General features: G+C 45.8%; 1 protein-coding gene across 1 annotated transcript in view; it reads right to left on the minus strand.

Moving 5' to 3' along the window:
- LOC140208265 (uncharacterized) overlaps positions 1 to 15,167 on the minus strand; it is a 515,327-nt gene that overhangs the window by 493,884 nt on the left and 6,276 nt on the right. The window lies entirely within an intron of this gene.

Raw genomic sequence — 15,167 nt, forward strand, 5'->3', positions numbered from 1 at the left:
ATCCCCTGACTCTGAGAGGAAGGGGTGTCTATGGTCCACATTGTCAGGGTGTTGAGTTTACCAGGAGACAGAGACTGCAGGGACGAGAGGTTTTCTGTTGACTACTACACTGTGTGTGGACCCCGCTGGCAATTCTGGTGTTGTGACCCGAATCGAGACAAACACCAGGCTGCCCACTCCACCAACAACACGGCACAGCCGGACACATAACAGGGGACTTTACATCTCACAACACTGGATTCAGTGATGAAACCCGTGATTAATGTTGTTGTCCCACCGAAATCATCAGAAACGTCCATTCAGGTGTTTTTAAATACGAGCGCTCCCCCACAGGTGACGTCACACAGGCGCATCCACGCGCCTGACGTCACACATGGGCTCCCCCACACCGGGATCTTCCCTCAGGTGCGCCGTATCTTACGTCACCCGCGCGCTGGAGAGCTCGAGCTTTGTCGGTTTAACGGCTGGCCTACGAATCACGTGACCAGCCCCTCCCCCACCGCTGTCAACAGAGGAGTCACGCGCTGCGCTATTCCCATTGGTACGAAGCGATGTCAATCACTGCTTCCAACCAATAGAGGAGGCAGGCCAGCCGAGAGGGCGTTACCCCCGCTGAATCCGTCATCCGCGTCCCTCTCTCCGTCAAAGCGGAACAAATCCCAAAGTAAATGTCCGGTTTCTGATTTATTTCCATTTCCCTCCGAGGGAACAAAATCTTTGACATCAGCTGTTGAGAAAATCACCTTTGTTCTACCCCCATGTGAGATGAGGAGAGGTGAGGTACACCCCAGGTGCGGGACACGGGAAACTGGGTGAGAGTCGGGAAGGGGAATGAGGTGAAATGGCCATCGCAGAGTAATCTTGTGTCCGTCCCGCACAACAACAGGTGGACCCACTTTAGACACTGTCGGGGGGATCACTGACAGAGGAAAGTCAAAGGGGTGAGAGGGGACTAATATCCCAGTGGTGAGGCTCGCTAGTGCTAGTGTGGGGAGAGGGTGATGTGGTTCAAATAAGTTGTAGGGGGAATGGGAGCCAGAATGACAGAACAGATAGTGGGGAGGGTGAATTGAATTTATTACATACATCCTTCATATACATGAGGAGTAGAAATATTTACATTATGTCTCCGTCTAAATGTGCAATGTGTAATTTATAGTCATTTATAATAAATAGTTTGTACATAGGACAGTCAATATAACATAGAAATGCAATTGTATCAGCATGAATTAATCAGTCTGATGGCCTGGTGGAAGATGATGTCCCGGCGCTTGTTGGTCCTTTTGCTGTGGTACCGTTTCCTGGATGGGAGCAGCAGGAACAGTTTGTGGTTGTGGTGACTCGGGTCCCCAATATCCTTTGGGCCCTTTTTACACACCTGTCTCTGTAAATGTCCTGAATAATGGGAAGTTCACATCTACAGATGCGCTGGGCTGTCCGCACCACTCTCTGCAGGTTCCTGCGATTAAGGGAAGTACAGTTCCCATACCAGGCAGTGATGCAGCCAGTCAGGATGCTCTCAATTGTGTGTCCCTGTAGAAAGTTCTTAGGATTTTGGGCCCCATCCCCAATTTCTTCAACCGTCTGAGGTGAAAGAGCTGCTGTGCTTTTTTTTTAAATTTCTTATGTGTTCTCCTGCATTTCTTATACTCCATAAGAACCTGCCTGCCTATCCCTGTTCTGCAGCTCCATTTTGTGCTTCCCCAGGGTCTCGATATCTCTTGAAAACCAAGGTTCCCTACAGTCTCTATCTTTACCTTTTATTCTGACAAACACACACCCGCTTTGTACTTTGAAAACTTCACTTTGAAGGCCTCCCATTTACCAAGCACACCTTTTCCATAAAGCAGCCTGTCCCAGTCCACAGTTGCCAGATCCTATTATCTTAATTCCAGGTGTTGATCCATGCCCTGAACACATCTGCCTTTCCTACGCTGCTCCTTGTATTGAAATATACAGGATTGAGCATATTTACTGCACCATGCTCAACGTTTCTCATTCCTGAATTTGTCTGAGGACTGAACAACATCTGTCTCCATAACCCCTCCACTATTTGTTCTGTTATTCAGGCTCCCATTCCCCCTGCAACTTTAGTTTAACCCCCCACCCCTACCCCCACCTCCCACCATGCAGCTCCATCACCCCTTTGGCTTTCCTCCCCCAGATCAATAAAAAGGAGGTGCATACCAGGTACAGGCAGATAGGAACAAATGGGGTACTTATGAGATACAGGAAATTCAAGTGAACACTTATGAAAGAAATAAAAGAAGACATGAGGTTGCCTCAGCAGACAAGGTGAAGGAGAATGCTCATGGATTCTGCAGGTATGTTGAGTGTGAAAAGATTGCAAGGGAAAAATTAATACTCTGCAAGATCAGAATGGTAATCCATATGACGAGACAAAATAGATGTGGGAGATTTTTTGCTCAGGAGATGGACACAGAGTCTATAGAAGTGAGGCAAAGCAGCATCAACTTCATGGACCCTGTACAGATTACAGAGGTGGAGGTGTTTACTGTCTGAAGGCAAATTAGCGTGGATCAATCCCCAGGGCCTAACAAGTTGTTCCCTAGGACCCTGCGGCTGACAACTGCAGAAATTGTCGGGGCCCAAGCACAGATATTTAAATCATCCTGAGTGACAGGTGAGGTACTGGAGGATTGGAGAACAGCCAATGTTGTTCCACTGTTCAAGAGAGGCTCTAAAAATAAACTAGGAAATTATACATTGTGAGCCTGACATCAGTAGTGGGAAAGTTATTGGAATGTGTGTGCCAGTAGGAAGTTCTTTGGATTTGGGGCCCCATTCCAAGCTTCTGGTGAAAGAGGTGCTGTTGTGCGTTTTTCACAACACAGCCGGTATGTCCAGACCATGTGAGATCCTCGGTGATGTTTATGCTGAAGAACTTAAAGCTGTTCACCCTCTCAACCCCAGATCCATTGATGTCAATAGGGGTTAGCCTGTCTCCATTCCTCCTGTCGTCCACAATCAGCTCCTTTGTTTTTGTGACAATGAGGGAGAGTTTGTTTTCTTGACACCAGTCAGATGTTGTTCAGACCTCAGATAGAGTCAGCAATCAAATGGTTGAGTATGGTGCGATGAATGTTCTGAGCTGTGTATATCACAATGCAAGAAGCATCGTAGGAAAGCCAGATGAGCTCAGAAGAGGGAATTATGATATTGTAGCCATTATTGGGACTTGTTTGCCCCCTACAGTCCGAGGGATTTTGAGGAACAAGTTTGTGGAGAGATCGCAGACTATGGCAAGAAACAAAGGTTTATTCAGTAAGTGATTTTAACTTTCCATATATTGACTGGGACTCCCATACTGTAAAAGGACTAGATGGGGTTGAGTTTGTCAAATGTGCCCTTAATCAGTGTGTAGAATTCCTGACGTAGAAGTGTGCAATAAGCTGATGATCCAGGGCTGGTGACAGAATTTAGTGATCATAATGCTATGAGATTCAACGTAAATATGGAAAAAGAGTGGTCTGGACCATGGGTTGAGATTCTAACTTCAAGAGAAGTCAATTTTAATGGTTTCAGAAAAGATCTGACAGGTGTGGTTTAGGACAGGCGTTTTCTGGCAAAGGAGTACTTGGTAAGTGGGAGGCCTTCAGAAGTGAAATTTTGATGGTGCAGAGATTGTACGTGCCTGCCAAATAAAAGTTGAAAGGTAACTGCTGCAGGGAACCTTGGTTTTCAAGAGATACTGAGGCCCCAGGTATTTTGTTCCTCTAAATGTCTCAGACTGTTGGGTGCAACCAAGACTGTTAAATGACCACAATATCATAATTCCACCCCCGAGGTCATCCAACTTGTTTTAGTCGTTTTCTGTTGGTTTCTAAAAGCTTCCCAACAGTTTTTGCTCTTTTGTTTGCCCTCTCTTTGGATTTTATATTGGCTTTGGCTTCTCATTTCAGCCATGGTTGTTTCCTCCTGCCTTTCCAATGCTTCCTCTTCTTTGGGATGTGTTGATCACTCAGCTCCCGAATTGCTCCCAGAAGCTCCAGCCATTACTGCTTCATTGTCACTCCTACCTATTCCCTTCCAAACAAGTTTGACCAGCTTCTCTGTCATAGAAACATGGAGAAGTTCAGTACAGAAACAGGCTATTTGACCCATCTAGTCAACACTGAAAAAACATTTAATCTGTCTAATGAAACTACCTGCACCGGGACCATCGCCCTCCATACCCCCACCATCCAGGCTCCCATCCAAACTTCTTTTAAATGGTGAAACTGAGCTGATATTCACCACTTGTGCATTCCATACTCTCATGACCATTTCAGTAAAGAGCTTTTCCAAATGTTTCCGATAAATTTTATCCTTCCCCACTGACCCATGACCTCTGGTTGTTAACCCACCCAACCTCAGTGGAAAAAGCTGCTCTCATTTTCTCTATTTATACCCTCAAAATTTTGTATGCTTCTGCCAAATCCTCAAAGCAATGTATAATTTCTTGTTTATGTTTGGAGCCTTTTTTGGTGTATAAGATGATGAGAGCATTGATCATGTGGATAGCCAGAGGTTTATTCCCAGGGCTGAAATGGCTAACACGAGGGGGCATAGTTTTAAGGTGTTTGTTAATAGATACCGAGGGAATGTCAGGGGTAAGTTTTTTACACACAGAGTGGTGGGTGCGTGGAATGCACTGCCGGCTATTTGTGTGAGAGTGTTTCAGTTACTGTGGGGCCAAGAATCCATGCAGCTCAGTGGGAACAGGGAATAATACCAATGGAGAGAGTCAAACTGAGCCAGGTCACAGACTGGAGATGGCAGAAATACCCCATTCTTAGAGAGACAGGAAGAGCATCAGAGAATTTGATGGTCATTCCAGATACCAGCACTGTGCCCTGTTAGAAGATGATTTCTCTCTCCAACTTGTGTTGAACTTCACTGTAACAGTGTGATGCCAGATCACATGTTGACAATTCAAGTGACCTCATCTGAAAGGCTGTCCAACACAGTTTGATAGATTTTGTAAATCTTTTTTTTTACAGGTTAAAAATGACAAGGAATTTGTCTACTGGAATCTCGAACACAATACGCCAGTTTTGCTGTCTCTGTCCAGATATTTAAGAAGTGGAGCAAGGGATTCACTTGATCATCCTTCCTGCTCAGACTGTGGGGAGGGATTCTCTCGATCATCAGACTGACTGGCATTCCCGTCATTTTACACAGGGAGGAACCCATTCATCTGCTCATACAGTGGGAATGGATTCAGTCGGTCTTCTGAACTGAAGGTACATCAGCAAGTTCACACTGGACAAGGCCATTCACCTGTTGCGTGTGTGAGAAGGGATTCAGTCGGTCTTTCCACCTGTGGACACTCCATTCAGCTCACACTGGGCGGAGGCTGGTCATCTGCTGAATTTGTGGGGAAGAATTCACTCGATCATCTGACCTAATGGCTCACCAGTCAGTTCACACTGGGGAGTGGCCATTCATCTGCTCAGACTGTGGGAAGGGATTCACTTCGTCATCCCAACTGAAGGTACATCAGCGAATTCACACTGGAGAGAGGCCGTTCACCTGCTCAGACTGTGGGAAGGGATTCATTTGCTCATCCCCACTGAAGGTACATCAGCGAGTTCACACCGGGGAGAAGCCATTTGCCTGCTCGGACTGCGGGAAGGGGTTCATTTGCTCATCTAAACTGAAGTTACATCAACGAGTTCACACTGGAGAGAGGCCGTTCACCTGCTCAGGCTGTGGGAAGGGATTCACTTGCTCATCCGAACTGAAGGTACATCAGCGAGTTCACACCGGGGAACGGCCCTTCATCTGCTCGGATTGTGGGAAGGGATTCACTTTGTCATCTCAGCTACTGGGACACCAGTCAGTTCACACTGGGGAGTGGCCATTCAACTGCTCAGTCTGTGGGAAGGGATTCACTTGCTCATCTAAACTGAAGGTACATCAGCGAGTTCACACCGGGGAGAGGCCATTCACCTGCTCGGACTGTGGGAAGGGATTCATTCGGTCATCTCACCTGCAATCACACCGGTCAGTTCACACTGGGGTGTGGCTATTCACCTGCTCAGTGTGTGGTAAGGGATTCACTCAGTCATCTCTGCTGCAGAGACACCAGCGAGTTCACCCTGGTTAGAGGCTGATCAGCTGCTCAGACTTTGGGAAGAGATTCTCTCAGCCAAATCAACCAAATTTGCATCATTGAGTTCACACTGGGGAGAGGCTGTTCACCTGCTGTGAATGTGGTAAAGGATTCACTCAGTTATCTATCCTTATGACACACTACCAGGTTCACACTGGGGAGAGGCTGTTCACCTGCTGTGAATGCGGAAGCGATTCACTCAGTCATCTTGCCGAATGTAACTATCGCTTCAGCTAGCAGCTTAATACAGGGGGTGATAGCCCCCAGCCCAGTCAAGCTTAAGAAATCTCATTTGGGTGGATGCTGTGCGATGTCTCCCCTGTTACAAATCAGTACCCTGAAATAACAAACAGTACACAATATGTGATTAAACGATTGAGCTTTATAATTCTGACTTTGACTATAGGGTTCATAAAGAAAACAAAAAAAAGAGCCCACTCTCTCTATTCACGTCTTCTCATCTCTCCCCAGCAAAAGACCACGAAAATCTCCCTTCCAGACTCACAAGAGAGAACATTTCTGTCATTGAATAGCCCCGCACTCCAAAACCCTGTTATCTCCAGTCATAACCTAAACATTTCTGCTACAGAGAAACCGTGATGTTACTATTGTGTCCACTCTTTTTCTGAAAGTTTATTTAAGTAATCTTGTAAATTGTCTGGCAGCCTGTTTCTTTTCTGTTTTCGATTTGTTTTGTCTGTGCTCCACCTGGTACTGTATTTCCTTGGTATTGTTTTATCTTCAATATATTTTGTCTTTGTAAAATTGAAAATTGTAAATAAAGTAATTTAAAAAAAAAGATCCCGGTGTGAGGTGCTCCACTGGTCAAGGCACATGTGCGTGGTGGGAATGGTTATATCTATTGAGGGAGTTGTTCCTGCTTGTTTATCCTGTAATATTATATCCGGATGGTTATTATGGATTGTCCTATCTGAAATAATGTATTGATTATCATATACTTTGTGAGATTCTGACTCTAAAACTGGATCAGGCTCGAATATATTTTGCCTTAATGAAGTGATGAAGGTCATTCATCAGTTTGTATTTTAAAGCAAGATTCTGGTGAATGATATTTGCCACTTGATTGTAATCAAATTGAGTTCAACTTCTGCAGGATCCTGGAATGTGTTGGATTGTGTCTGGTTTCTCTCGATATTCCCCGCATTTATTGCCTTGTTTGTTTGTATTGTACAACGTTTGCATGTAGTTTTGATTTTTTTCTTATTTTTCTTAACCACCTTGTCCTGTATTTCTGCAAGGAACCCCTCTGTTTCTGGGAAGAGGTCTCCAACTCCCAGTCAGATGCTCGATGCTTCCTTGTCAACATCTGGTCTGCTCAGATCGTTGGGATGTCTCCCATGGAGGGTCGTACTCATTCCACTGGTTAATATTTTCTTCCACAGTGATGATTTATTTTTCTGAGTTAGCCTCTCATTTAAGTTTCTGGTCTGCATTTCTTATCACAATTGCATATATACACACACAGACTGTTGAGTCCGGTTCAGTTTTTGTGAAAATATATACTCCGAAGTTTTATCTGACTGTTGTGTGATTTTTTTTTCCAGGTGTGTTATTTCTCTTCCTCCATCTGTCCAAGGTAGTGTTAATCTAAGTGGGTTTGAGTGTAAATAGTCTTTTCTAAAGTTGTCATTTCAGTTCTTATTTATCTTTGTAAATTTTACTGATTGAAGTGGGACCAAGATATTTTCATTAAAAAAGTCAATGTCGGTATTGATGAAAGTGTTTATTGCCTTTGTTGTATTTGTGAACTATTGATCTCTGTTTGGCAGGTTTTTTTTTAAACCTTGAACTAAATTTTGTCAAAGGTTTTCCCCATTTTGCACTACTTTCTATTGTCTTTGCTTGTTGATATTCCAAATACGTGGGTATCAAGAGTTCCGATGAAGCATCTTGGCCCGAAATGTTGATTCCCATCCATAGATGCTGCCTGACATGCTGAGCTCCTCCAGCACTTTGTGTGTATTTCTCTAGATTTCTAGCATCTGCAGGTCCTCTTGTTTCCCAGATACTTATATGTTTCTTGAAAGAACAAGCCGATAGTGGAGTTGTGTGGCTCTGTTGGTAAAATACTAAATAAGATCATTCGAAACAGGTGGCATAGGGTTGGAAGGTGTAGAATCTCTGTGGGCGGATTAAGGAACAGCAAATGTAAAAAAAAATCCCTGATGGGAATTGTATAGAGACCTCCAAACAGTAGTATGTTTTCCACAAATTACAATGGGAGATAGAAAATGCATGCCAAAAGGGCAATGTTACATGGGGGATTATCATGCAGGTAATTAGGAAAATTAGGATGGTATTGGTCTCATGAGGAGGAATTCCTAGAATACCAACAAGATGCTTTTTTAGAGCAGCTCATGGTTGAGCCCTCGTGGGGATCAGCTATTCTGGATTGGGTGTTGTAATGAATTAATTAGGTCACTTAAGTTCAAGGAACCCTTCAGGGCAAGTGATCTTGATATGATCAAATTCATCCTGACATTAGAGAAGGAGAGGCTTGTTACGTACCCCGTGACGGGTTAAATGAACCAGCAGCAATAGAGCAGACCTGGAGTCTGTTTTTAATGTTAAAAACCACTATTTATTAGTAACTACTTAATATAGTAACTTAAACCAGGTAAATCAAAAGTTAGCAATGTTAAGTGTATATATGTAAATATAATTCCCAAACTCATTAAAGCTCGGGTGGCAAGAGTTAAAGTCTTACGATGGTAATGTAAGGAAGTTCAGTTCAATCCTCAGGTTAATTGATGAGAGATGTTTGTGTAACGTCTGTGCCCCAATTTACCCCCGTTCGTCTAGGGTGAACTGCTGTCACCCTGCCACTAGTGCAATACTTCGGTGTAAACACAGTGAAATGCCCCCTCCGCCCCCAGTGCACGCTCCCAACACAGTATCAGACAATACACCAGAGGCGAGTAAATAATTACAACATTTTGTTATTTCTTAGTGATGGGTTAGTAGAAACAGATAACCTAAAGGCACCAAAGCAGTAAGTTTATCAGTTTGTGCACATAATGTTTTAATACGTTAGAGCTCACACCTCCGGTTCCATCCACAACGACCCTCCGAGCCTTTGGCCACCGTCCGAACCGCCAACTTCCAGTATCCGCCACCCTGGAACCGCTGTCCGCTCCTCACACGTCCGTCCTCCTCGCTCGCATCCCGAAAAAGACAACAAACTCCCGCTGAGCTCACACATTCAAGATAACATAACAATTCTCCAGTGATTAGTTCCACCCATATCGGCAGGAGGAGGAGAAGATGGCGGCATGACGCAGCGCGCAGCGGCCACTCCAGTGGATGATATCTGTTATTTGTCAAGTAGGGTGCCGTGCACTATCCTGATTTGATGGAGACAGACGTGAGAGCACAGAGAAACTTCTGAAATGCCTTCTTCGCTGCCGCTGCTACTGTGTGATCCAGAATCTCCGGAGGAGAAGGCCCCAAGTCCTCGGCTTTGCCTGCTGCTTGGCAGCCGGGGCGGGTCGAAGTGCTCGGCAGAGGATGGTCGGAAGCTCGAAGTTTTCGGACGGACTCAGAGTCTGCTGTGGTCAGGTACGTCCATGCATCGGCAGTTGTCGGCGCCTGGAGGTTTACGGCAGGGAGAATTTCTCCTTTTTGCCGCCTGCTATCGGGACTATCGGGAGTTGATGGGAACTCTGAAATTTTTTTTTTTTACCGTGCCCATGGTCTGCTCTTTATCAAATTATGGTATTGCTTTGCACTGCTGTAACTATATGTTATAACTATGTGGTCTTGTCAGTGTTAGTGTTTGGTTTGTCCGTTTTTCTGTGATATCACTCTGGAGGAACATTGTATCATTTCTTAATGCATGTATTTCTAAATGACAATAAATGAGGACTGAGTGTCCTCATAATCTAAATAATCTAACCCAAACATTTCAGCTACAGAAACCCATGACAGTATTAACATTACAGAGAAGCCATTTTGTTAGTCTCAACAGCTAACACCACAGTTAATGGTACTGAGAGCCCTACATTCTCCCCCCACCGAATTTAGTCATGTCCTCATGACGCTTAGATAATTTGCTAACCCTTCCTGCAAAACACAGAGCCCAACCCAAGTGCGGAGAGCAGTGACAAAACTCCCCGAAACAGTGGAGATCACACCCTGTTCCCTGGGCGCTATCAAGGCCAACCTATGTGGGGGGGTCCTTACTTCTCTGTGACCTCCTCTAACTCCTCCACCTCGGACATTACAGGAGACTCATGGAAACGATGAGGTGAACCCTCCTGCGAGTGGTCACCCAAACCCCTCTGCACCTCGGAACCCTCTATCTCTCACTCGGGCCCCACATCATCCTCTCCAACGCCTGTGGTACCCCTGACGGCCCATCAGTAGCCCCTCTTACCCCGTCTAACCCAGTGGGGGAAGGGCCAGGAGCCTCCCCCTCAATCACGGGGGCCTCAGCGAACAGCCACATGCACCAGTTGTCCGAGTCATCATCCTCCTCTGAGCGGGCCTGTTTCTCCCGGTGTGGGCTCTTCCTCCATCCCACGTGGACGCAGAGTCCCAGTACTGGGTGTATCCGGCACCTGGGGCTCCCGTTCCACCTGTACATCTCACCCCAGGGGCGACAGATGATTCCGATGGAGAATCTTGACAGGCCCTTCCCATCCTCGGGCTGCACTTGGAAAACAGTAAATTGGGCAACTGACTCTCCACCAGATAGGGTGTGCCCGACCAGCGATCAGCCAACCTGTGCTTCCCAGGAAATCCCAAATTCCTTACGAGGACTCGGTCTGCCGGCAGGAGTTGGGAGAACTTCACTTTCTGGTCACACCTCTTCTTATTTCTCCGATTCTTCTTGGCAGCTGCCTCCCCAGCCAACTCATAAGCCTTTGCAGCTCCTTCTTCATATCAGACACATACTTCAAGTAAGGCTTCGGCGAAACTTCACCTGCGGCAGTCCCGAGACAGAGGTCAATGGTACTGAGAGCCCTACCTTTGTATCCCAAAGGTGAATGTCAAGAGAAGGCAATTACATTGTTTTCCTCGATGATAAACAGGATAAAAATAGCTGCATGTTTTATCTCCGTCGTTCCCAGATCCACACACGAAGTATCTCCTACAGTGATCTTCACGGAATATCCTTTTGACACGAGTGGTTACCACAACACCACCCCGAATTCAGCTACAGGTCATCCCAAAGTGGTGACCACAGGACACTCAACCAGAATCCACGTATGGATTATCACCAAAAGATAGCTGATCACAGGGGTAGCATGTTCAGGGGGAACTACCACCCAGGCAAGGGTAACACACACAGGTAGATTCCACAGGGTTGCCCCAGTCACACAACGTGATAGCCACTTGTCCAGTTCCACGACATACGAAGTAACTCCAACAGTGATTTACCACAGGGATACCGTCTTCCAGTGGGCTACCACGCCCAGGCAAGGGTAAAACAGAAGTGATATTCACAAATGTGTTCCCTAACCAGAAAGACCCACTCCAGTGGATCAAACTATGTGACAATCACACATTCCTATTCGCTGGAATCAATAACCAAACCCACCCTTGTGGGCTGTTGGGAGAGTCCAAACAGTGACCCCTTGTCACTCTGTTCTTTGTTTCAAACCTTCCTCTCCCCTTCTCTGCAACGGCTTCCACCCACTGCCACTGTGTGTCTGCTTGTGAGAGTCACTTATCAATACCCTGGATCGATACTCAACCCAAATTTCAAACAAATCATTTGTTCCATTCCCCAAGACCTTTTGTTCCATATGTTCCCATGACAACATCCGCAGATGGTCTCCCCTGGTCAAAATAACACTCCACTTTGTTTTGAGAGATCTCCAAGCCTTGTCTCTCAAAACCACAAACTTAGACCATAAGACCATAAGACAAAGGAGCAGAAGTAGGCCATTCGTCCCATCGAGTCTGCTCCGCCATTTTATCATGAGCTGATCCATTTTCTCCTATTTAGTCCCACTCCCCTGCCTTCTCACCATAACCTTTGATGCCCTGGCTACTCAGATACCTATCAATCTCTGCCTTAAATACACCCAATGACTTGGCCTCCACTGCTGCCCATGGCAACAAATTCCATAGATTCACCACCCTCTGACTAAAAAAAATTTCTTCACATTTCTGTTCTGAAAGGGCGCCCTTCAATCCTTAAGCCATGCCCTCTCGTACTAGACTCCCCCATCATGGGAAACAACTTGTTTATTTTCAAATTCCAAAACACAATTTAACAGAATAACATCCACTTTCTCATCAAACCACTGTTCCCTTAGCAAGATCAAAGGTCCTGAAACCAATCCAGACTTCACAAAAGGACTAAATTCCCTTCCAACCGAATCAGACATTTCAGGTTTTAACTGAGCTTCAACACAACGCTCAGCATCCTGCGGATTTACAGCTGCTTCAACAACCTGAACCCAGGCAACTGGGACTGCCTCCTCTTCCAGGCTTTCATCACTAGTCCCAGCTTCCACTTCTAGTTTACCCTGGTCATCCCAGCTACTCTCTTGGAAGCTCTCACCCGAGGTAAACTTCACCTTGTGGGTCAAAACAAGCTCATCTGCTAATCTAGCAGACTCCTGCAAAGTGACAGCTTCCTTTTCATCTAGATACGTCTACTTTTCATCGGGGACGCACCTTTTAAATTCCTCAATCAAAACCAACTCTTTCAAGTTGTGAACATCCCCATTTACCCCATCAGAGGTACACCAACGACTGAAGTACACAAACTTCTCATTGGCAAATTCCACATACGTTTGGTTCCCAGGTTTCCTCGAATCTCTAAACTTTAGTCTGTAAGCCTCCAGAACCAACTCATAAGGCTTGAGCACAGCCTCTTTCACTGAGTCATGATCAGCTGCCTCTTCAAGTGTTAGGGCAGACTACCCTTGCTGGGCTTTCCCCTGAATTACACTTTGTAACACAACAGCCCAGCTGTCTTTCAGCCACCTTCGATTCTGAGCCACTTTTTCAAACTGCAAGAAGGACTTATCAACTTCTGCTTCATCAAATGGAGGTACCAACTTAACTTCTCGACTGGCACTAAACCTCTCACCAAGATCTGGCACTGAACCTCCTTGCAGCCATCCCTGCACCTCAAACCACCTCTGTCTTTCTGCCTCTTCCCTCTGTTTGTCCGCTTCCTCAGCCTCAAACTGTTTTAGTCGTAACTCATGCTGTCTTTGCTTATCCTCAGCCTCCCTCTTTGATTTTTCTATCTGGAGCTGAAGCTCAGTCTCAGGAGGTTTACTTTCAGCAAACATTTCCAACACATCTCCGTCAAACACTTCCTCAGATACATAATACTCCACTGTCACATCTCCGTCAAACACTTCTTTCGATACATAATACTCCGCTATTAATGTCTGTATCTGAGCCTTCCTCATTTTAGTGCTCACCTGAAGTTATAACTTCTGAGCAATTTCCAACAGCACAACCCTCTTTGCACCATCCAATGCTTCAGGGGTTTGCTTTGTCAGAAACCCATCAACCTCCATTGCTGCTGATCTTCCACTCAAACAAATCAAAGGGGATTTCCCCAATCAGATCGATCATTAATCAATCAATTCAGCCCCCAACCAATTTCTTCATATCCCGGACGCAGGCCCCAATTATGTTACATAAAAGCAACAGTTTAAATGAACCAGCTGCAATAGAGCACACCTTGAGTCTGGTTTTGATATTATAAACCACTGTTTATTAGTAACTACTTAATATAGTAATTTAAACCAGGTAAATCAAAAGTCAGCAGTGTTACACATCTATATGTGTGTAAATACAATTCCCAAACTCGTTAAAGCTTGGGTGGCAAGAGTTAAAGTCTTACGATGGAAATGTAAGGAAGTTCAGTTCAATCCACGGAATTGGTGTGTGTGAGGAAGGTATTTGTAATCCAAGGTGAAAACCACACTAGGAGAAGAACGAGTAAACAGGTACCGTTGATCTTCCATCGTCAGGCTCCAAATCCACTCTCGAGTTAGCCAAACGCAGCTTATCACTAAGGGGACCGTCTTCGAGGGTGAGCTACCACCCAGGCGAGGGTAGACACACCGGTAGCCTCCACAGGGTCAGCCCTTCCACACACCGTGATGGCCACTGATCAATTACCCTGATCGATCCTCAACCCACGCTTGTGGGCACTCGGAAGTTCCACCCAGTGACTCCTCTGTCACTGGCCTCCTTTCACTGACCGGTCGCTGTAACCGGTGTCCCACTGTGTGTCTCTGGGAGAGTCATCTGACCTTGCTTAAATAAACACGCTACGAAGCAACTGTGAACATCGAACTGTCCATCACATAACTCCGCCTCTCTCTCACCATGGCAACCAAGAAGCAACTGTGAACATCGAACTGTCCATCACATAACTCCGCCTCTCTCTCACCATGGCAACCAAGAAGCAACTGTGAACATTGAACTGTCCATCACATAACTCCGCCTCTCTCTCACCATGGCAACCAAGCAGCTGTGAACATCGAACTGTCCATCACATAACTCCGCCTCTCTCTCACCATGGCAACCAAGAAGCAACTGTGAACATCGAACTGTCCATCACATAACTCCGCCTCTCTCTCACCATGGCAACCAAGAAGCAACTGTGAACATTGAACTGTCCATCACATAACTCCGCCTCTCTCTCACCATGGCAACCAAGCAGCTGTGAACATCGAACTGTCCATCACATAACTCCGCCTCTCTCTCACCATGGCAACCAAGAAGCAACTGTGAACATCGAACTGTCCATCACATAACTCCGCCTCTCTCTCACCATGGCAACCAAGAAGCAACTGTGAACATTGAACTGTCCATCACATAACTCCGCCTCTCTCTCACCATGGCAACCAAGAAGCAGGCAGCAGTACTGTAGACAGTTTCTCTCTCTCTCTCATTTAAAGGCACAGTCCATGTCCACCACAAATCCTTCACCACATTCACAGTAGGTGATCTGCCTCTCTCCGGTGTGAACTCAGTGATGCACAATTGGTTGATTTGGCTGAGAGAATTTCTTCCCACAGTCCAAGCAGGTGATCAGTCTCTA

This window comes from Mobula birostris, chromosome 13, assembly GCF_030028105.1.
Source record: "Mobula birostris isolate sMobBir1 chromosome 13, sMobBir1.hap1, whole genome shotgun sequence".
Classification (NCBI taxonomy): domain Eukaryota; kingdom Metazoa; phylum Chordata; class Chondrichthyes; order Myliobatiformes; family Myliobatidae; genus Mobula; species Mobula birostris.